The sequence below is a fragment of the Scomber scombrus genome, chromosome 18 (genome assembly GCF_963691925.1).
Source record: "Scomber scombrus chromosome 18, fScoSco1.1, whole genome shotgun sequence".
Classification (NCBI taxonomy): Eukaryota; Metazoa; Chordata; class Actinopteri; order Scombriformes; family Scombridae; genus Scomber; species Scomber scombrus.
Window position 1 is genome coordinate 3,814,155 of NC_084987.1, and position 23,368 is coordinate 3,837,522.

The 23,368-nt window shown below is 42.4% G+C and overlaps 1 protein-coding gene across 1 annotated transcript in view; it reads left to right on the forward strand.

The window, feature by feature from the left end:
- Positions 1-23,368, forward strand: part of LOC133999458 (small integral membrane protein 36-like) — a 370,942-nt gene that overhangs the window by 763 nt on the left and 346,811 nt on the right. The gene's annotated exons all lie outside the window — the stretch shown is intronic.

Below are 23,368 nucleotides of genomic sequence, written 5' to 3' on the forward strand. Positions count from 1 at the left end.
TCACTGCTGTTTACCCACCGGTGAAACGGTAAATACCCTGGCTGACATTTGAGAGAGGTTAGTGTGCTCAGAGAGCAAAGTGGAAGTGGAGGCTCAGATGAATTTGTCTGACAAATGCTTCTGGAGTATGTGTTGTCGACTGTGCTTCGGCGAAGGCCCTGGACTGGGATTTGAGTCTGACTGAAGCCAAGCAAAGCATGCCAGATCACTAATTGCACAATTTAAAACCAAAGTCCCTGGCAGCTTGTCATTTGAAATGGAGAGAAGAGCCATTGCTTAATCAGTGAGCTCAACATAGATCTGCGAGGCTCTCCACCGAGGAACCCCAGACGTACGTGGCTGAAGCTCGGTGTCAGATGCCAAAGCAAAGACAAAGTGATTGGCTGGCTGCTGGCTGCTGCCGCGGCTGTAATTGAAACGTTTTACGATCCGACTGACGCATGTGATTGGATGACTGGATCGCTGTGCATCAAATCTTGGTGCGCTGACAATGATTTCATTTTCGTTTAATTGTTCGTATATGAGCGGGCAACTGTTGCTAACAGTTGGTGGTGATGAATTTCACAGCAGCTGTTTGACGTCTCTTAAAAGGCGTCAGGCGGTGTGGCAATCATACAATTTAAAATGTCTCTTTTTTCTTTTTCTATATATATTATAACCGACATCCAACACCTGCTAAATCCATAAATGCATGTAAAACAGAGATTGACAACTTGCTGTATTTATATCTTCTCACCCCCCCTAATAAAGGATACTATTACCGATTGTCATTTTAACTCAAGGAACTGCAGGTGTCATCTTTTCAGTGCTTTCCACTTTTCATACAGTATCAGAAAACATGTAATCTAATATCTACACACACTACTGGGAGCAACCGTGGTGTCTAAAGCAAGTAAACTTCAATATATGGACCGAAAGAGTCAAAAATCAAACAGCCAGCCTCACAATTAATGGCATACTGTCAGAGCTGCTGCAGCGCCAGCATGACATTCAATATTAAATTATGTCAGAATTTTCTGTAAAATCATTTAATAAAATTAAGTTAGTGATGAAGTGAAATCACATTTCTCTTTCCTTGCTATAACGTGCATCCTGACTGTTACAATCCACAAACATCCGGATTCAACTGGATGTATTTTTCCATGACTTTCCAGAAAGAAGTTTTTTTTTCTGACAAGTCGAGACGAGTGTGTGTTTGTGTGTGTTTGTGTGTGTTTGTGTGTTTGTGTGTTTCCATCGCCAGCAGCTGTTAATGTTGTTTTTATGAAGCTTTTATCAAAATGTTTAGATTTGTGTAGAGGCAGCAGGCCTGTGTGAAACAAAAAAAATAACACATCTAATGCAACGAATGTGTTGAACAAGCTGGAAGATACAGCGACCTATTTTAAAATACTCATTAGAGAATTCAGAAATCCCCTGACTCCCCTTGACTGGAGTTCATATCACTTCATTAGATGATATTCCAGAAATTTCAGGACCGGTGGGAAACTTGAACATGTTTTAATTAAACATGCAAAACACCCTTTAATCCTTCTCACTAACAGTCTTTTCAGAAAAGAGCTACAATGAGAAAGACATCCTTCAGTCTTCAATTTATATATATATATATTTAAATATGTAAATATATCTAGACGACATAACTCGAACCAGGCATCAAATTCTCTGTTTCTTGATATAGCTATGTTACAGGTTGAGGCAATTCTCCACCAGCTATTAGGAGGAGCTGTAAATATTATTACTATAGAGGCCTGGGTTGTATTTTGTTGCAAACATTAGCTGAGAGCCAACTTACTCATCGCCCCAGCGACATGAAACTGAAGTTGAGTGTTGCTCTGGCCTAATGAGAGAATATACACACACCATCAGGGAGAGACAGTGGATCAGAGAGAAAGAGGTGGAGCTGGAGACACCCACACAAACACACACAAACAAACACACAGAGTTGCACAAAGTAAGGAAATTTAAAAAAAAAGAGAGAGAAAGAAAATAAAAAAAACACTGCCCTGAAGTCAATTCCACACTCAAGCAACATCCGTCTCTGATCTGGGAGCGTTCTCGCAGTGGCGGGCGCAACAAGAGTGATGCTGCACTGAGGGCCATGAATTAAAAAGTCAATATGTAAAACTATAGAGGGGATGCCATTTTGAAAAAGCGTTCCATCAATGGAAATCATATTAACATGATAAAGGGCAGATTGGGAGGTGAGGGCATTGATTCAGATGCTGCTCCGCGGCCTGATGGTCCACCTCAAACATGTTAATGAATCGTGCCGCAACAACAGAGGTGGAGCGGGTTGACGGGGGATGAAGGTCGGGGAGGTGTGTGGGGGGGGGGTCACATGAGGGGAGAGAAGCTGGCTTTAAAGCAACAGGAGTAGGAGGTCTGGGAGCAGACTGGTGGCTAGGAATAGGTGGATGACTTGCAGAGGATTTTTGTTTTTTGGCAAGTTGAGAGTGGATCCAATTAGAAAGAAGCCTGGGAGAGAAAGATGAAGTGCTATAATGCCACCCAGAGACCGAGAGTGCAGGAGCAGAGAGAGCAGAGGATTCGCCCCCTGTTGACCATGACTACAGACACATAGCCTGGGGGAGGGAGCATCCAAGGCTTCACATATTCACATATGAAAACACACACACACACACACACACAGACAGAGAGACACACACACACACACACACACACACACACACACACACACACACACACACACACACACACACACACACAGAGTGACATGAAAGCAACAAGGCAGTGCTGCCAGGCCAAACAGATGAATTACTTATCAAAGACGCGCACAGCAGACTGGCTATGAGGCTGCAACACACAGACAGCTGGGGCATTATCAATTCACCTTCAATTAGCTGTCCTTGGCACTGCCTGCCAACAGGACCTGGAGTATCAGTACATTCGCAACGCATAAGCTCATTCAACAAAAAAAAAAAAAAAAAAAAAGTGGTGGGAGGATCAGGTGGATTCTTTTGAGGAATTCAATTAAAAACAGTGTCGACGTTTACAACAAGAAAGAAAAGAAAGAAAAACACACAATTTCTATAGCAGGATGAAAGCAGAGGGATTATTTTCAATGCCATAGGAGGCAAAAGAAGAAAGAGAAAGGGAGGGAAGGAGAGGCGAAGAAAAAAAAGAAAAAGCGCTCTTTCCTTGGAGTCTGATGGCACAGCACCTTTGTTAAATATGAACTAATTAAGTGGAAAAATGAAAGTGTTTCATCTTCATTAGTATCAGACAATAGGACTATGAAACATAATTGAGAGTAGTTCCACTTTAATAGAATGAACAGAAGTCATTTGGTATTGAAATGTGCGGGGTGATTTAGCCAAAAGAAAGTGTATTATTAGATTTAATAGAATACCTACCCATGATCAATGCTCAGAGCACAGGTGGTAGTTTGTCTCGGGGTTCTTCAAATGATTAGGCCGACGGAATAATGGCCGACCGGATTCACGTTGCTCCTGCATTGATTACAAGGAGCAGCCCATTTTTCATGAAGTGGAGCTCTGCACACCATTTATTAAGCCTTTACACATGTGACATAACAACTGGTGGCCGTGCAACGCAACGCAACGCACCACACACGCTGGATTCAGTGGAATCAGGTTGCCGTGGCGAGGCCCGATGATGATGATGATGATTAATTACAAAACTATGTGGACACCTTGTTTGCGGTTGTCGAACTGGTCGAACCAAAGGGCATTAACCTGCTGCTAATATCAGGCTTCTGATTTCAGGCTTTCCACCAAGACTTTTTGAGCATGGGTCATTTTCTCCAAGAGCTATACTGAGGTCTTAATTGATCCTAAAGGTGCTGGATTGCAAGACTGGATTACTAACCAGGCCAACTGACCTCTCAAAGATTCGTCAAACCCCCAGAGGCCACAAAAAAATCAGATTCAATACTTGTCTGCTGGTTGTTCTGCATCTACAAATTTGCTCCCGATATGCATTTTAACCATCAACACAACCTGCTTATAGAGGGGGGGTCTTGTGTCAAAATGCAGGTTTAAAAACTTCAATATATCAGTTTATATTGTGCTAAAATGATGCATGGCAGTGGTGCAGTGTTGCCTCACATTAAGAGGGTTCTGGGTTTGAATCTGTGTGGAGTTTGCATGTTCTCCCCGTGCCTGCATCCGTTCTCTAATCTCCACAAAACAAAAACATGCACCTCGGGTTAATTGGAGACTCTAAATAGCCTGTAGTGTGAATTGTGAATGTGAGCATTAATGGTTGTTTGTCTCTATATGTCAGTATGTCCAGGGTGTACCTCGCCTCTCTCCCAATGACAGCTGGGATTGGCTCTAGCCCCCCATGTGACCCTATGCAGGATAAGTGGTTTGGAAAATGGATGCATGGTTAAAATGATGCATATTTCAACATAAAGTTCTATATGAGAAAGTGTACACAATGCATGGGAGATGGAAGGTGGGTGGCTGAGGGGTTAAATATGGGCCCAGTAGCACATTTGTACCCTTGTTCCCCGGAGACACAGGTGGCCCTGTAGTACATCTGTGTCACATAGATTAATCTGCCCTGGTTGGATGGGGTTCAGTTCAAGTCTCTGTGCAGGCGAGTAAAGTTCTTCCACACCAAACTGGAAAAAAACCATTTCCTTCTGGACCCGGCTTAGTTCATGGTGCAATTGTCATGCTCCAAACTGCTTTGCTTAAAATAAGCTGCAGTTATAAGATTTCTCTTTATTTGAACTAAGGGTTACAAACCAAGCACAGTAAAGTACAGTAAGTATGTTCACCAGGTGTGTCCACACACCGTGAGCACGGAAACCTCGACTTCACAGAAACTGCAAAGAGTTTAACTCATGCAGCATGTGACCCCCACCGCCCCCCCACCCCACCATAAAAAGAAAGGCACAGTCGCAAGAGCAATACGGTCATTTTTTAAAAAACATGAGCGCATCACAGAGCTCGGCCATATTGAGACGGCTGTCTTGAGGAAACAGTGGGTCTTTATCACTTCAAAGGCTGACATCCCTCGGGCGTCTCGGGGAAGCCGTGACTGGCACTCGTACAGCCCCTCTTTCTGCTGCATTTGTCCAATCTAAGAAAGCCCAGAGTCAGGAAACACAAGGTCTTTTCAAAGTTAGTCAACAGGCCTTTGAAGCGCAGCCAACGGAGTCAGCAACCCAGTGACAAGGTGCCGAGCCATTATCATTCAATAGACAGCGGGATTTTGCATATTTAACAGGAAATTTCACTTTGCTTTTTTGACACGGGGCATTATGCATCCTCTGTACATAAAATCCATCAGCACCTTGCCAATTTTGTTTGTGCTTTTTTTCCCATTTCGCTGGGGAAATGTGTTTCTCTTGCAATGCACACTACATTCAAAAACATGCACTGGAATTAAATTATATGTCTGTTTGGACAAACAAATTGGACCACAGGTTCAAGGTAAACGGTTTTATTCATTTATTTATTTATTTCGTTAGCCTGTTTGTTTTACCGCTGATATAACCTCGCGGGTAGAAAAAGCCTTAAAATTGCGACATTTGTTATCTTTGCTCGTTTGTGAGAGAATTAAAAATTAAAAAAAAAAAACAACCTCACTGTGCTCGGATCAGTTTCCTCACAAAGAAGAAGAAGGCCAAATGAGGTTATACTTCAAACGCCAATAGTTGAGGCAAGAAAACCCCACCCCGAAATAACCCCTATTATATTTGGGTTGATGTTAAACTGCCCATTTAATAATCCAGATGTTGATGATTACGTAATGCCACATCAAATCACATCACATGGGAATATTTACTGTGATTTAGCTCAAAAACAAACACATTTGATTTCAGACTTACTTTCACACAGCTATGACTTAGTTGGGTATCCAGTTACATTTAGGCCTATATTTAAACAGATAAAAAACAACTACTTTTCAAGGAAACCCTGGCTAAGAAAGCAGTATAAAGCCCAGTATTATGGTAATAAAGACAGCACAGACAACAACAAAGTGCAACAGAGCAAACAAAACATTCATGATCCAGTAACCATTAGGTTTTCTTGTCAGTTCCAAACAGAAAGAAAAAAAAAAACCCCTGAAGCATTTTTCCAGGCCAGTTTTGCACTGATGTTTAAGAATAATGTGAGAAGTCAAAAAACAGAAAAACAAACTCAGGGTAGGAGAACACACAATGGATCATAAAGCAACGCCATTATTCTGAGTGAGGGAAACACACACTCATGGAGTTTGCTTACAAGCGAGCTACAGTACATATATGACCATGCGAATAACTTTTAAAGGGAAAAGTCAATGTCTCTCCTCTGGGATGCATGTGATATGAATGATGCTTGAAGTCTATTGATGCCACAGACCGATACTGATCTAACAATATCAGTTTAACAGTGAAGAATCTCCATTTAAGTGCAATTCATTATTTTAAACTCTCCGACAACAGCAAAGCGCGATCCACAAAAACACACTGCTGGCATTTATTATTTGGACTTTTGGGGGCACCATCTTGTCTCCCTGGTGTCTTCATGGGCTTTGGTGTCCCTCAGCAATCTAACAGTAACAGTAATAGCTGCACTCCGTCCGCTGGGATTTGCTGTGATGACCCAACTCAAGTGCATCCATTCCTAATGAGCGCCAGCCAGCCAGTGCCCGTCTTCTCCTGTTGGGCTGTCAGCTGTCTGTCCCCTGGTAGAAGAAAACGATAGAGAGAGCACCCAGCAACCCCTCAGCCCCCCGGAAGGGCAACTTCATAGGACGGGGGTCCCACGGCGAGCTGCTAATGATCCATATGATGGCCTGGGCCAGCCATTGTTTGGGCTACATTACCCAGAGAGGGGACAAACAATCGTTCGCAGTGTCACTTGATAATGGCCCAAAAAGCAAATCTCACAGACCTTCATTCTTCACAAGGGTAATTAATTCGCCGCTGTGTTGGGATGCTTCGCCTCTTCTAGCTCCTCTTGTGCTGCCCCCTCCATACTCTCCCAAAGATTTCCAATTGTTTTGCAGACAATGGTTTCAGAAGGCAGTAAAAGACCATTGATCTGAGGGCTATTTGCAAATACCCGTCCCCATACAGAGAAATGCATCTTACTGTGTTGCGTTAAGCAATTCCACATTTTAATGGGTGGACTATTGATGGTTGATGCCAGAAGAGTATGGTATTGACGCGCTCAAACACATCCACAATGAGGTCTAGAGGGGATAACACCAGCTCAGCACAATAAATTAAGAAAGGGGCATCAAACTGAGGAGGAGGGATTGCATAACACTGCAGAGCCCCTCATAAAAAAGTTACTATAATGTGTGTCATGATTGACTTTTATGATCAATGCTGTTGTACATCCAAACGTCTGCAGCAGCACAGCTTCCAATAAGCGAGTCAGATCCATACTTCTCAGGGACTGGACTACGTAGTAATTACAATTGCCGATTAGCTACATGTGCATTATTGGATGTAATTAGGTGTTGATTAAAATTGGAACATTACTTGCAACAGCTCCATTTAGAGTGATAATAGCAAAGGCCAAAGATTGGACTTATATCTCCATTTGTCATTAAAAAAAAAAAAAAAACACACACACACACACACACATAGTACATAACAAGAAGCATTTGCTCCCCCTGTTTCTGTATTACCAATAAATCCCACGCACTGAGAGAAATGAATTATCTTTCGATGAAACAGAGACAGCACGAGACAAGACAAATGTCTGTGCTTACATCAAATGTTCCCAGATACGAAACAATCCAACCACACCAATAAAGCAATCAATGCTAACCTAATCTCTGCAGCCTCAGCGGCACTTGCTTGCAATTTCTTAGCCCCAAAATGAAGAGGAAAGGAGAGCCTGAAAGGCATAAATAAATAAACCTCAAACCACTCGTGTTCTATTGCTGCCACTACGGACTGGTGGGGGGGTGGGTGGGGTGGGGGAGCACAAACAGCCATCACACATCTACAGTATATAAAGCTCATTTTGGATGGGAGGGCAGCTTTATTCAAGCGCAGAGGTGAATTACAAACACAGTCACTTTCAAATTTGGTTAAAGGAGAGAGAGATAGAGGAGGAAAAGAGGAGGGAAAGGGAGGCTGCGGATGAGTCATCTCTGCCGATCTGGTTGCCCACACTCTTCGTGCAGGGGCCAACAGGGTGGGGTGTGCGGTTTATTTGGGGGTTTTTTTTTCTCATATTTTATTTTATTTTTTCTCTAAGTGGGGGAACAGAGTGAAGCTGGCCTAGTCAAAGGTGCTTTTGGGGATAAGCTGGGCACTGTGTCTCAAATGGGGACACTCGAGTGGGTAAAGCCTGCCTTAAAGAGAGCTGTGCCTTTTTTTTTTCCCCCACTGTGACTCTTCATACCTCCATCCAAGCAGAACTAAGGGCGCAGCTCTCTGAGATACAAAAGGGACAAAATCACTGTTTCACACTTCCACACTCTCATCTCTGCATACCCCTCTGTGTGTGTGTGTGTGTGTGCATGAGTGTACGTACTGTACTGTACAGCGCAGACAAAGACTCACAAACACACACAAAATCACTCACACACACACACACACACTCCCAGGAACAAGACTGCTCCCTTCTGGTTGCACTGTGTGGCTACATCCCCCCTCCGCTTCCCCACCACCACCACCACCACCAACTCCTCAAGCCCATCGTCACATCGGGAGCAAAACGTGGCTGGATATTGTCCAGATGCAGTTATAATTTCACTAATGCTCACTCAAATGTCAATGGGGTCCAGTGACAAAGGATTCTTAATCCCTCATATGAATTTAGCGCCGAAAGGCAGAGAGGAAGGCGGTGTGTGTGTGGCAAATATGAGGGAGCTGCATGAGGGGGCATACATTACACACGACTTGTCTCTGGCCTTAATGGGACTGTTCAGTGAATTCAGCTGATATTTAAATCAGCGGGCAGAAAAAAAGTGGAGAAACGGTGAGAATGATGAGCATGTCGAACTATTGAACTTTCCTTTTTTTTTTTTTTTTTTTTTTTTTTACCTGTCTCTGCTTGGAAACATCTTGTGCAAGTAAACACAGATGAGTTGGTGTTTGAAGCCAAAAAAAAAAAAAAGAAACACATCACGCAAACACAGCCAGCCCATCAACCTAAATCACTTAAGTGGGGCAGAAACAGAGAAGAGCTCCCCCCCCCCCCCCCCACCCCCCCTCCCTCTCCTCCTCGTCCCATAAGTGAGACGCTGTAGTTTCACTCTATTTGCCCAAATTATACTCCGCTGTCGGGAGGGCCGCCTCGTCCTCAGAAAGTGATGAATCAAAAGTGAAAGGCTAAAACTGCTGCAATTTGACTTTTTTTTTTCTCTTTCTTTCTCTCTCTTACTGCCATTAAAACCTGGGGGAAAAAAGTTGAAACCTGACAATGTATTTCAGAAACTGCACGACAGACTGTTTGGCTGCAGGTTTTTTGCTTCTGCTCCCATTGTTCTGGAAAGTCCATTAAAAAAAAAAACACCTGCCTTTCAAAGCCATACTGTTGTTGTTGTTGTTGCTGTTGTCGTTGTCACAAATGTAATATACGTCGGGCTGAGCAGCACTGTAGTTTTATTGTTTCATTTATTCCAGCTGCAGTTTTAACTTTATCTCACAGCTGATGATCACTTTAATGGAGACTATTTTCCAGTTTTTACATCACTTCACACCTGTATGGTGGCGGTGGAAGAACCCAAACAAACTGATTGAATCTTCAAATTCAGTTTTTTTGCACAATGGGACATTTGATATGACTGCAGAGAAAGAAAGTCACATAAAAAAATCTTCAACATGACTGCTAATATGTGATCCTTACATCATTTTACAGGATTTCTGGGTTTGAACTTAAAACAATTCAAATGCTTTTTTTCTTCTTGCTCTTCATTATGAGCTGAAGTGTGAATATATCTCAAATCATTTCAACAATAAAGTGGGATCAACACATTTCCTCTCCGCCAAATCTGAGAAGGATCACTTTATGAGGTTAGATTAAAGGACTATTACGACTGACATTCAGTGATTTTGTTTCTCTTTAATTTCGTTTGAACATAAATTACCTGACTGCTCACACTCTTGTCACCATCCCTGCACACACAGGGACCATTGTTCCCCTCCAGCAGTGGCCCTCATCTGAAGGGACAGCTCCTGCAGTTTCGGCACCAATAATTACTTGACTTCATGTCATAATCAAATCCCTTTAATAATGGGAACAATTCAGTGATTGCCTGGCGTAATCAAATTAGCCTGAGTCTTTTTGGATTTTCAATTATCTCCAGTCGGCGAAGCACTTTATCCGGGGCGCTGGCTCCGGCTCTGACTCGGAGCTCTGTGCTGCACCGGGGCTGACAGCAGCAGCCTCACAATTACAATGAGGCCGGGCTAATGTGATGACAAGATCGCCTGCCTGCCTTACTTAGCCTTTCATTTGTGCCGGGTCTCCATGGCGTCCCCGCTCTTATCATCGTGTCCGTATATACCTGCACTGCACAGAGAGCCCCCCAAAACACACCGCTACCTCTGTTTACCTCCGCTTCTAGAGGGCAACAAGCATTTAAGCTGCAGGTACAACATTTTTATTATTTTACAATCTGCAAAGAAAGGTTTGTTGAACGGGTCTGAAGCACTTTATTAATACAGCTCTGCAAATTCACACCTGCAGTGGCAGCTACTAGTGTGCCAAAAAATACCAAGAGGGCATTTAGCATGTACTGCTAGCAGAGATATAGCAGCTGTGTCCAGTTTAGCAGTTTGGTTACGAGGAATGAGGAGAAAAATAGGAGGATATAAAAGTTGCTTCATCTAAGTATCTCCAGTATAGATGCTTCACTCAGGATTTTCTGAATTTCCCTAAAGGGATGAATGAAATATCTATCTATCTATCTTTTTTGTGTTTTTATATCTCATGTTTTCTTTTTCCTTACGTTATGTGTTCAAAGCCCCCCTCCAGACATGCTTTAAGACAAAATAATCTGCTGATCTTGAATAATAATTTGTGTTTTTGATGTGTTTTTTTTTTACATAGAAAAGTTAAATTTCTTACTCTTTCTACGTTGTGAAAGATTGTGAATCTATGAATATATAAAATACTGTATATTTCATTTCAGGAGCTTCCCTGCTGGACACAGGACTACTATACTGAAAAGTCCATTCTCAGTGTTTGTGCACTTGAGGCTTCAAGTTACCACAACACACTTATATAAGTTGCATAGTGGGCCGCAATTGGCTTCCGGACTAGTTGTGATATCATAAATCATGCTCGTAGGTACACGCCTTAAACTTAGATTTTAAGGCGAACTCAGAGAAACTTTTCCTCTTTCAGCAGATGAATGTGAAAACAAACTCTGCACATATATCATTCTGCACAGACAAGCTCAAAAATATGAGTAAAGTAACAATGGTCAAAACACAAATTTGTGCATAGTTTAGAATTTAGTAGCATCTAGTGAACCAGACTTGGCAGAAATGGAGTATAATCTTCATAAGTATATTTTAATTAGTGTATAATCATCTGAAAATAAGAATTGTTGTCCTTACAATACCAACATTGTTTTTATTGGAAGGTGACGGGGAGAGGGAGTGTTATTTAATTAGTTGCAATATGCCACATCACCACTAGATGTCACTAAATCCCACACAGTGGCTCTTTAAATATTTTAATTAAATGGCTTTCAGGGTGTAATTTTATTTTAGTGGTTTAACTTGTTTCATCATGACACTAGATGTGGGGTGGACCTAAAGTTGATGACTATTAGACATGATGAATATTAGACAAAACCAGAATATCTATCAAGATACCTTGTATATAATTTCTGGTTGACTGGCTGAGGCAAACAGAACTGAAAAGTAAAATAATTTGGGGATATGTGATGTGACAATATTAGATCTTGAATAATTAAAATGTCTCTGCAATCTGCCTTTAAAGAGAGAAGGTTAGTATTTTTGCTACAGTGCACATTGTATCAGTTCAGCTCTGTGATGGAGAACAATCTGCTAGCAGGAGGCTAACGGGTAACAGCATCAACATGGTGAGCGCCTCGTGCCACATCTTCAGTCTGGTGGAGAAAATGACCTCCAGTGTCAAGGAACCTCGGGTAAAAACGAGCTCACAGCAGAGCAAATTATCTGCATGGTTCACATCTGGAGACAAAGCTGTTTGTTTTTAAACAGTAAATGCTATGAAAGCAGATTCTTTTTTTAGGCCTTGCTGAAAGCCGGCCACCTGTCTGAGCATCGTCACGTCACCAGCTCACCAGTTAGCTCACAGATTTGATGCTTGGTAGCATATTTGTTAGAATCTGCAGCAGCTGTAATGCCTTGCTAGGAAGCTCACCTGCTGCATACATGTTAAACTGACAGCTGGGCTGCAGGTAAAACGCCACCGTTTGGCAGTTAGCTCACATGCTAACTGGTAGCACCAACTTCCGTCATGCTGCAAGAAAGCCATGTCATCAGCTCTGGTGCAATGCATCAGTGCCTTTTTCTTAAATAGTGCACATCCCGCTAGTAATCCGAAACAACACACTAACACTTCTGCACAACATCAACTGTTTGATTTTCAGCTGTGAAATTATATTAGTTTTACTATTTGCTTTAACACTACAATATCCATTTTAAACAAGGCCAAATAGACTGTCACTACTTTTTAATGCAGCTTTGCACACTTAGTTATTTATTGAATCGTTGTGTTTTAATGTAATTTTATGTGAGTCTTTCGTGGGTGTACGTTTTATGTTGTTTGTGAGTCTATAAACTAAGACGAATTCCTATCATTATGCGATAGACAATAAAGAATCTTTGAATCTTGAGTAGTGTTTAGTAACTTGCAAAATAGTCTTAAAAACCATGAAAACATGAAAAAAGAATCAAAGAATCCAGATAAGATAGTAGATTATGATCCTGCCTGAAAAAATGAGATAGGATATGATATCTGTCCATGTCTCCCACCTCTAGCAATAATGTATAAATGTGCTAAATACACTTTCTCTCTCATATAACAAATGTAAACCCAGACTCTCAAACTCAACTCCATCTAGTTGTCTGCTCTACCTCAGTGTGCCTGATTTTATAGGAGGAGGGAGAATGGGATCAGACTGTGAAATAAACATATAGACGTGTAATTACTGTAACACTGCAGAAAACAATTTTTTAAATATTTTTTTTTAATGTATGCAAGTCCCACGTGGCCCCCTGCTCTGTGTGCTCCAATTTGGTTTTGATTGTCTTGATGCAAAGGAGAAACTGACTGGTGCACTACAGTAAGTACTTAGAGATCAACTTAATTAGCTCGTCTTCGCCCGCTGCCACGTTTGATGTGACCTGTGACCTCATCACTGATTTGTCATTAACTGTTAGGCTGACGTGGTGAGAGGCAAAACTCCAATCTGCCAGATTTCAGAAAACAATCCAACCGTCTGTGTGTGTGTGTGTGTGTGTGTGTGTGTGTGTGTGTGTGTGTCTCTTCCTGCCGTGCCTTTAACTGCTGCCAGGGAGGCTGACAACGCCGCTCTGACCGCTGAGGTGAAATGAAAGCGGGCAGCGACACTGACACTCACCAGCGTCTATACAATTCACATCCAACTGGAAACATCCTGTGCTCTTGCATGTGTTGGGATACATTTTTACCTTGAATGATGAACTGATAAAGAAGAACACCTTGAAGATAACATATTGATGTAGATAAATAAAAATCTGTTCAGTTGTCCAGGAGCCTTTGGCGTAATATACAAGTTAATCCAAGGTTCAGCTTTTGCAGGTAAACTTTTAAATCATCGGACACTTCGGCCAGGCGGCATGAGGAGGTTCTTTTCAGTCAAATTAGTCAAATATTATCAAGGAAAATTCACAGCGAAATAATTTAGTTTCACAGTCATTGCAGACTTTCTTTTAAACCAAACACTGCAAAACCTCACTCACTTTTACCTTTAAAAAGTCTTGCAGTCTCCTCATCACCTATCTATTAGAAAGGGATTGTTCTCATACAGGCTATTCAAAGAAAACAGCCCACCTAGAGCACATAAGGCAGATTTTAAAAGTAATATAAGTGTTTAAACGTTGTGCTAGTCATAGCTAGATAGAAGCAATAAGCTCACCAGCAGGAGGATTAAAGTTTACAGCATGATGAGTTTTGGACCTTGGCTACTGAGCAAAAAAGTCATGCATTGTTGTCAATAGAAGGTTTTAGTTGCACACACAATGACAGCTGACTTAAGGCCAACTATTAACACTTGATGACTATTTGGGTTTTTTTTAATTTAAAGGATAAAACAGGTAATATTCTATATAGTTTTGTTATTGCCAACAGGTCCCATGAAAAGACCAAATGTTAGTCCATTTCTCTTCCTACACTACTTTTGTGGCTCTCACCCCGAAGCCTATTGGTTCCGGCTGAAGATGTAAATCCTTAAAAACAAACTAAACAGCTGCACACTGTTGCTTATAACAAAGAAAAAAGGAGGGAATGGTGTATTTGTTGGGGACTATTTTCAGTGGCGGATGAATCCACATTTTGGTCCTCCAGTGAGTATTTCAGGCAGCAGGACAGTGTGTGAGGGATTGAGTCAAAATAAACCACGGTGTGTGTGTTCATAGTAATAAAGGAACATGTCAACCAGTGCAGCGTTGAAGCTCATTGATGTGTTTTTCATTGTTTTTGGACAACAATGAAGCTCTATGGCAAAGAGGAAGAAGATATATTAAAACACAGACAATACCTGTTGGCTTTGTTGTTGTTTTTTCAGAGCTTGTTGGCAGTAAAAAAGTATAGAATATCATCAGATTTATCTAAACTACAGTATCGTGTCACCCCCTTTTCTCAAGGAGGCTGGAAGTAGTCTTGCCAAAAAGTAGCATGATTCATTCTGTGCCATTGGCTGCCAGTGTGAAGATTCAAAGCAGCTGCTTCAAGACACAGGTCCACCTTCCAAAAAAAAAACTGCACAATGCTCAAAGAAAGATTTCCATAATTTAAACATTACATTTTGATCATGTTGTCGCGTGAAAGGACGAAAGGATAACGACAGTCATCTCACTATTTACTGTAAATGTGCCTCCTCTTTGTTTCCTCACTGACAGTTTCACTGAAGTGATTATTCGGATTTTTTTTTCTCCTCTTGAATATGCTCTATTTGAATATTATTCCATAATCAACATAACATGTTGCTGCTTGTCTGTGTTTACATCACTGATTTGCATTCAAATCATATTTCCTCTTTCTCTCCCAGCATGCTCAAGTGCAGATGCTCCAGAGGTAGCAGGGAAAAAGGTTGCGTGTGCCAAATATACTGTAGGAATAAATAAACACTTTATCAGGGCATGGAAGAGAGGAAAACCTATGTACGGGGGAGGAGCGGGACCAAAAAAGGAGGGAAAAAGACTCCATTGTCCTCTTTCGTATGAGCAGTGTGAGAAGTGATAATTAACCGGTAATTAATTTGGTGGTCTTTATCTCAGAGAAATGTGTGCTCTACGAAAGATTAGCAGAGCTTTTTAATAAGCGGCATAGAGTTTGATTCTGCCTATTTCCGCCTGCAACAAATAAGCCTGTGTTTGTTTATTCCAGACAGGCAGCTGGCAGAGAGCTGCTGATACGTTCACAGGAAGGCTTTCCCAGTTTATTTTTCAGTCTGCTTGCTGCTGGTGGAAGCCTGAAGCCCGGCATGTGCTGTGCACCTGATACCAGATCACCACTGATAATTACAAATGAATGCATTTCTCTCCTGATGTGGGCAGCGACACAGAAGCTGAGCGGTTATATTGGGGCTAAAAAGAGCAAAAAAAATGTTGTTATGGATTTAATTTACGTGCTCTGCAGAGCTGAAACAAATGGTGGATTTATAGATTTATAGAGTCAATCATCAGGAAAGTTATCAGCAACAATTTAATAGTAAATCATCAATCAAATAAGTTTTTTTGAGGAAAAATGCCAAAACTTTTCTGGCTCCAGCTTCTCATAAGTGATTATTTGCTGGTTTTATTAGTTTTCCATGGTAGTAAACTGAACATTTTGAGTTTTGGACTGTTGATCAGGGACCATTTTCACTATTTTATGACATTTATTTGAGAAAAATAACGGGCAGATGAATCGATCATGAAACAAAATCATTAGTTGCAGCTCTAGGATGAAATTGCAATCCAAATGAGTCTTTTTAAATGTTTATAGAAAATGTAAATGTGTAAAAATGCAGGAAGTAATGTGATTGAGTGGTGTATGTTTCCATCAATGTAAAATTCAACACATACTTGTATATTTTTTAAAGTAAAAATAATTCAAAATGTCTTTAAAATACCTTTCAAATGAAATAAAGATGCTGTTTAAGACCCAATGTTCTGTATGTAAAGAGTAATTTCCTGTTTATGCTCAGCATTTCAGTCTCAGATAAATAGGGGAGGATATGAGGAAATCTCATTAACAGCATTATTTCCTTTGTAATATAAATGTATGCATTATGTTGATTGATTAAAAATAAATAAATAAATAAATAAATCAAACGCCAGCATGGAATTTAAGAAGTATGATAAATAAATGCTTCATTCCTTCACAGACACAAAAAGGTGTTCATGTGGTTTGTTGTTTTTACAGTAAAGCTAATCCAGAGCACTGCTGCCATCTACTGGCCAAGATTGACAACAGGGCAGCAGAGTGATGGAGGCACAGTGAAGGCAGAGCAGCACACTGACATGCAGCTGATAACATATGAGATAAAAAAAATGGAAATGTATTAACAGAAAACACTGAACATTGAGATGCCTGTGAGGGTTTTAACATATCTAGGTGAGTGTTTCATTTATATTTGTTTATGTGTATTATTTACTGGACATATGTAGAACAATTCATCCAGGTCAGTTTCAACCATCTGTTGTTGGAGTTCACACCCCTTCAGATTACAAACACCTGCCACCATGATGAGCTGCTACTCACTAAACATGCAAGGGGGGAGAAAAAAAATAAATAGTGCAGATATTTGTTTCAGTGCTGCAGTACTGCTTTTGTCCACCAGATGTCCCTGTGCAGACAGAAATGCAACGAGTGCATGCCACTCCTCTGTCCTCAGCCGACCCCTTCCAAAACTGCAGCAACCACCCAGCATGCCCCCCTCTCGAATCCCCGCTCACCCCCTCCATCCCCCCCATCCGCCCTCTACCCCCTCTGCCTGCCTATACTCATCAGCCTCCGCATCCTCAGTGGAGGAAAGTCATCACATCACCTCTCTGAACTCTGCAGAGGGAACGGATTCAGTCCGTTTAACAAGACTTAAATCCTCCTGAGAAGCAAAGAAAACTGTCTGCGGGTTTATATTTAACAGGAACAAGGGGGGCGCGTTCAGAGGAAAAGACGGACTCTGTGAGAAGCCATGTCCGAAATGTCACACAAACCCACACTATTTCCTACTGTACGTCCTTCACTAGATGACCTAAATCAATTGTCAGCCCACACAACGGGGTGAGTGCCCCCTACTGGAGCTTGACCTTAACACTCCTGTCTCCTGTTCAAAAGGCCTGGAAACAAACACACACACTCACTCACACACACACACACACACACACTCACACACACAGAGAGACAAAAAAAGGAAAGATTAGACTGCCTCGCAAATGCAGCCGGCCTGTGAATAATGAATAGGAGATGAACACTGTTCTAAACAATAGGGGCCCCGGTGGTCGTTCTGCAGCTGTTCCGATGGCTCCCAGCATGCACTTCACTCCTGGGCAGTCCGTGCCTTTATACTCTCTAATACAGTGACACACAGAGGCCGCACCTGCTGTCCCTGTGGCTGCCCCAGGCCCTACGACAGCAACGCCACACAGCCAATAAAAGAAATATGAGCAGGATGTAGCGGCAGGGCAAACACACACAGCCGTATGCACGCACGCACACACACACACACAGACACACACAGAGCGCTCCCACTCTCTCTCTCTGTGAAGAATGAGGATATACGAGCACACAAAATCCAACTCTATTTGTCTCTACCACCCCCCCTCTCCCTCCATTTCCATCCTTTCCCCTCCGCACTCTCTCTTCATCTCCCCACGGCAGAACTGACTAAAAGTAATTATACATGTTTAATAACTTCAAGGACTATAAAAACCGCTGTCGGGGGGCGAGGAGGTCCAGTTTAACGACGGTGATAAAAATGAGGGTAAGGAAGAGGGGACAGAGGAGGGGAGGAGTGGTGACAGTAAGAGAATGAGCTTGTGAGAGGAATCCAGGCCTCAGAAAATATCCAGGGAATTACGCCGCATGAAAAGTAGTTCAGGCCCATTTCGAATTTCAACGCTGTGTGTTAACTCTATTGGCATTAGATGAGCTGAGCGGCTCTCCGTCAGAGGCCATCGCCTACTGTCTAACCAACAATCCTCCTCTCCTCTGTCTACCAGTAAAGCCTGGAATATGTGATGCCCATATTCCTCGGGAGTATCGTCTTTAAAAGTCAAACAGACAATGGCGATGAGGGAAAACCTGTTTCAAAGGCGCTGAAGTGAAGCAAATCTTTTGTAGCTCGCATCCTGACGGGAGTGAGACACTCGTGGGCCGGGCTTGTATTAGTTTGAATTCTGGGAGTGTGGGATTGACGAGACAAAGCTACGCAGTCTGCTGTGTGAGAACACAGGGCGGTGAAGGACAGATCGGGCTTTTTTGCTATAGACACTGAGTGATCCAGGGGTTAGTTCTGAATTTCTTTGCCTGCTCTGACTGACTGCGGTTCTGCCTATTTGGTGTGCAGCACAGCATGAAAATCCCCCGAATAACCCCCGGTTCAATCATTCCCACAGCAGCCTGAACACACAGAAGACTTGCCGTGTTTTCAGGCAAAGGAAACACATATTGGAACATGCAGCTCATCTACTTTTACTGACCTTGGCTGAGTTACATCCTTTTGCTTTCGTTTTGTTTTCACTGTAACCTCCTGATCATTGGATTATTGGAAAAAAGGTGTAGATTTTTTCTCAGCCTGGTCTAACTGTAACAGTGGAATTCCTTTGCACTTCATTGTGAAGAGGAACAGAAGGTCTGCTGGGTTCACGCTGCCTCTCCTCTTCCTTGCCCCAGGCCTGAGCATTTTGCGATTATGTATTCTTTCCCAACTTCCTGACCTTGTCCATGTCCAGGTGAGTGTTGCCGGGCTCAGTCGACCCAGATGCCCGGCAGGTTTGCTTGGCCTGGGCTGTGTGGAGGCGCCCGCTGCCCCACTGAGGGCGTGGGCGAGGAGTGTGAGGGACGCTGGGAGGAGGAGGAGGGGGAGGAGGAGGAGGAGAGGACATTCCTTGGCCTCAGGTGAAGCCGGGCACCGTGCCGCAGTGCCGGACGCACACTGTGAGCAGGAATATATAAACACACTGAGCTGCAAGCTGCACCCGCTGGCACAAACACACACACACACACACACACACATATGCAGTCAGGAAACACATGTATGCACATACACAAAGACTCGCTTGGATGTGCACACAAATCATATTCATAACAAGTCTGAATGTAAACAAACAAAATGAGTAAAGCGCTCATGTCTGGCATAAGAATACACAACCCCAGTTTGACTACACAAGTATGTGTTTCTGTATTTATATCACAAATACAACACCAACGCACTGTTGGGTATTACAGCACACAGCCATCCTCCTGCTGCTACTTCCGGTAACGACAGCCAAGGCCCCAGCTCTAAAGAAAGAGCTAAGCCAGGGATCAGGCCTGCATGCCTGCCAACAAAAACCACCATCACCCCCCCCACCCCCCCACCCTCCAGGACCATACTGCCCCTCACATAAACCCACTCAGCTCCAGCAGCAAAGCACAAAAGGATGTGGGAAGACTGTGGCATGTGTCCCAAAACGGAGCGGACACACATACATGACAAAATATTGTGCTGAAAGAAACACAAGGCAGAGAAAAGAAGAAGATGTAGGTGCAAAGTTGCACATTGATATCCAATATAGGCCCCCAAAAAATTCAAAGAACAACAGTGTTCAATACATCCTCCAGATTTTTATTTTTGTCAGGGTGAAGAAGCCTCTGAAAAAGCATCACAGGAAACAAAAAACATCAAATCTTTACTCAGTAATAATGTAAACCAACATTAAACCTCCACTGTCATTCTATTAATAATGAACCAAACAACTACTCGGGGCTTATTGCAAAACATACAGACAATTACCATAAACTGCAGCTTTACGGGGCTTTTTTTAAATATATTTTTATACCATCTTTAGTTTTTGTTTTACAACACATTTACTGTCTGGTTCAGCCTCAGCGCTCTCATCAACCCATTCTCCAGCTGTAGCAGGCAGATGTTTTCGAGAAACAAACACCATATATGTCTCCTGCCCTGCCAGCAGCAAATGGCAGGCAGACAAAGTTAGCAATGAGCTGGTGAAGACAGAGAAGCTAAAGATCCAGATATATATTTTTTCAGGAATTGATTTAAACTTATGCAGAGATAAAAGGAGGGTGAAATTTGGACTTGCAATCATTAAGTGGAGAGAAATGTGACTGTAACTGAAGGATAATGTTGCTTTGAGTGTGAAAATGTGCAAAAAGGTTGCTAAAATGTTTGCTGCATCAACTTTATAACACAGTATTACTGCATGTAAGGGATTTTTTCTGCCCCCTTGTGGCCAAAAATAAACTACTGCAAAAATACTACTGCTGCTTATGAGCTAAAAATATTAGTGAGATTGTCATTAAGAGATTCTGAAGAAAAAGAAACCACTGAAACTAACTGACCAGGGCTTAATTACCAATCAGGAAACACTTTATTAATTAGGTTATAATGTAAAGTGGCTCTGACATCTGCGTCAGAGCCATTTGAGCTGCAGTGAAACCAATCTACAATCTACCATTGTCCTCAAATGTTTATTTAGTGTCGAGAAATGTCTGAAAATACTTTCCAGGTCCAAAACTGATGTCTTTAATTTGCAATCAAGAGTCCAAAATCTAAATATATGTCATTTAAATTGAGAAAAAAACAGAGAAAGGCAGCAAATCCCCACATCTTGAGAAGCAGGATGGTGAGAAAATGACTTTAAATTATTAATATGTATATGAAGTGTTACAATTCATTTTCTGTTTCATGAAAAAAACCCAGCTTATTCTAACAATAAATATGTAATCAAGCAGGCTGCAGGATTTCTATCATAGTAAGTGTGAGCCTCACTGACAGATCAGATCACATTTCACTGAGGATGACTTTAAGTAAAAGGCCAGCAAGAGAGCCGACGCAGACACAGAGAAAGAAGGACTCACTCTGACACAAACACACTGGTGCCTGCGGAGTGACAGAGGAGAGAGATCTGTCGAGGAGACATCGCCTTGGCCTCAGAAGATGGCTTCCCCTCCAGAGCCACGGGAGACAGGAGACTCAGCACTGGCTGGCTTCGGGTTAGCTCCATTTGGCAACCAGCAGGCCGAGCTGGCCTCGGCGTGTTCACAAATGAGCGCGGAAGGGAAAGGTGATGATGTGTGCTCGGCGGCGAAGCCAGTGGAGTCATTATGAGAATCAATCATGACTTATTATCACCATAACTGATCATATCGTACACACACGCATGGTTGTTCTGTTCTTGGATGACAGCCTCTTATTTTCTCGGTACAAGCGCTGATAGAAATGAGAGGCTTGTTGTTGCCGCTGCCGCCGCCCCCGCAGCACCCAACCCTGGCCCGATCATGAGATACACGCAGTAAAAACCGCACGCCCGCTCTTTGATGACAATGACCTCTCCGGCTCCGCTGCCTATTTTCAGGGAGCTTTCAGGAAGTGTCTTTTTGACAGGCTGACATGCCGCTGTGCCTCGTCCTGAAAGACAATTCCAATCAGAGCTTCATTCAGATAGCGCCATTCAGAAAAACAGGAACAATGGAATAACTGAAGTCTATCATGTTCTGCCATGTAAAACAACCTTTGGGCTAATTGTTCCCAATTAGGTGGCTGACACAAAGGAAGGATGACAAGCACACAGGTGCCTGTCTGGCTGACTGTCTCTCAGAGGAGTATATCCTAGCTGCTTTTAGCTTTGTTAGCTTCACAAGCCTCTCAATTTGTCTGTGCACATCAAACCCAGAGCCTGAGAAAAAGAAAAAAAGAAATAAGTGGTGTGATTTATAATGAAACAAAAACAGGAGGAGAAGGAGGAAGAGGAGGAGGAGGAGGGATTGAGCCAGCAAGGACTTTTTCGTTTTCTGTCTGTTTTGTTTTGTGTTTTTTTTCTCCCAAAACATGTTGATAGAGCTAAGTGAATTATTCAGGGTGTTAGCCTGACTCTCGCTGGGATGCAGCTATAATGTGCACATTTGCTTCAAGGCTCAGTGAAAAGTTTGTGGAGATTCGGACAAGAAGTGCAAGAAGCAACTCAGCTGAAAAAACACTATTTACAGTAAATAATATCTTATAAGTGCATTGGGGGGCTGCTGTCTGACCTCTGAGGCTGAAGATTATCACCATTTTTATTTGGTGTTGTGTTACTGTACGATTCAATGCTATCTTGGAAAGAAACCAGTCTTTACTCTTTGTGTAACTGTCAATAAGATGATAAATAACAGGTTTAACATCAAGGCTTAAAAAATCAGATTGTTGGAAGTCTCCCTCTCCTCAAAAAAAATTGCCATCTCCAACATCTCATGATTTGAATATTGACTTGACATGATGAGCCTTTCCCCTTGAGTGTACTTCACTAGACAAAAAGCTGGTGCCATTCATCACTAAAGTAAAGGTATAAAACGAAGGCTGACATCTAAAATGATTCCCGCCCAGTCCGCCATATTTCACAGGAGGCCTTCTAATATGAGTGTTGACATTTAAATGAAGATTCTCATCTATGGGAAGGTCTAATTTGATCAATGCAAAGATCCCAAAATTGGGGCCTCCTTCTACACACACACACACACACACACACACACACACACACAGACACGTACAGACACCCACACACAGTGATGTGCATCTCAATGTACATCTGTCACCTTCATGAGAGGAGACCTCCCTGTGACCTGGCTTCCATAAAGACAAGTCTCTGCTCACCGGCTCACAACAGACTGCCAGCATCTGAGCCTCATCCACCACCACCACCACCAACGTGGCTTTTATCCGGCATGGCTGCAGGCAGACGGGAACATGCAGCACAGCAGCTTCACAGAGACATGTGACGGCAGACAGAGGAAAAGTACACAGAGATACGGGAGACGATGGCAGGAAAAACTAAGATAAAGATCCGGCTATTCTGCAATAAATCTCCTAAATCCTGCAACTAAATCTAAGTTGTGTATTTTTTTTTATTTTTTTCCCCCCTGAAGGTGTTAAGTTTGATTTAACAGGGCCAGCGTGATACACTTCTTCTTCTTTTGTGCTTTGTGACAACTTCTCACTTATTTTCCCAAATGAGCTACACAGGAAATGATGAAAT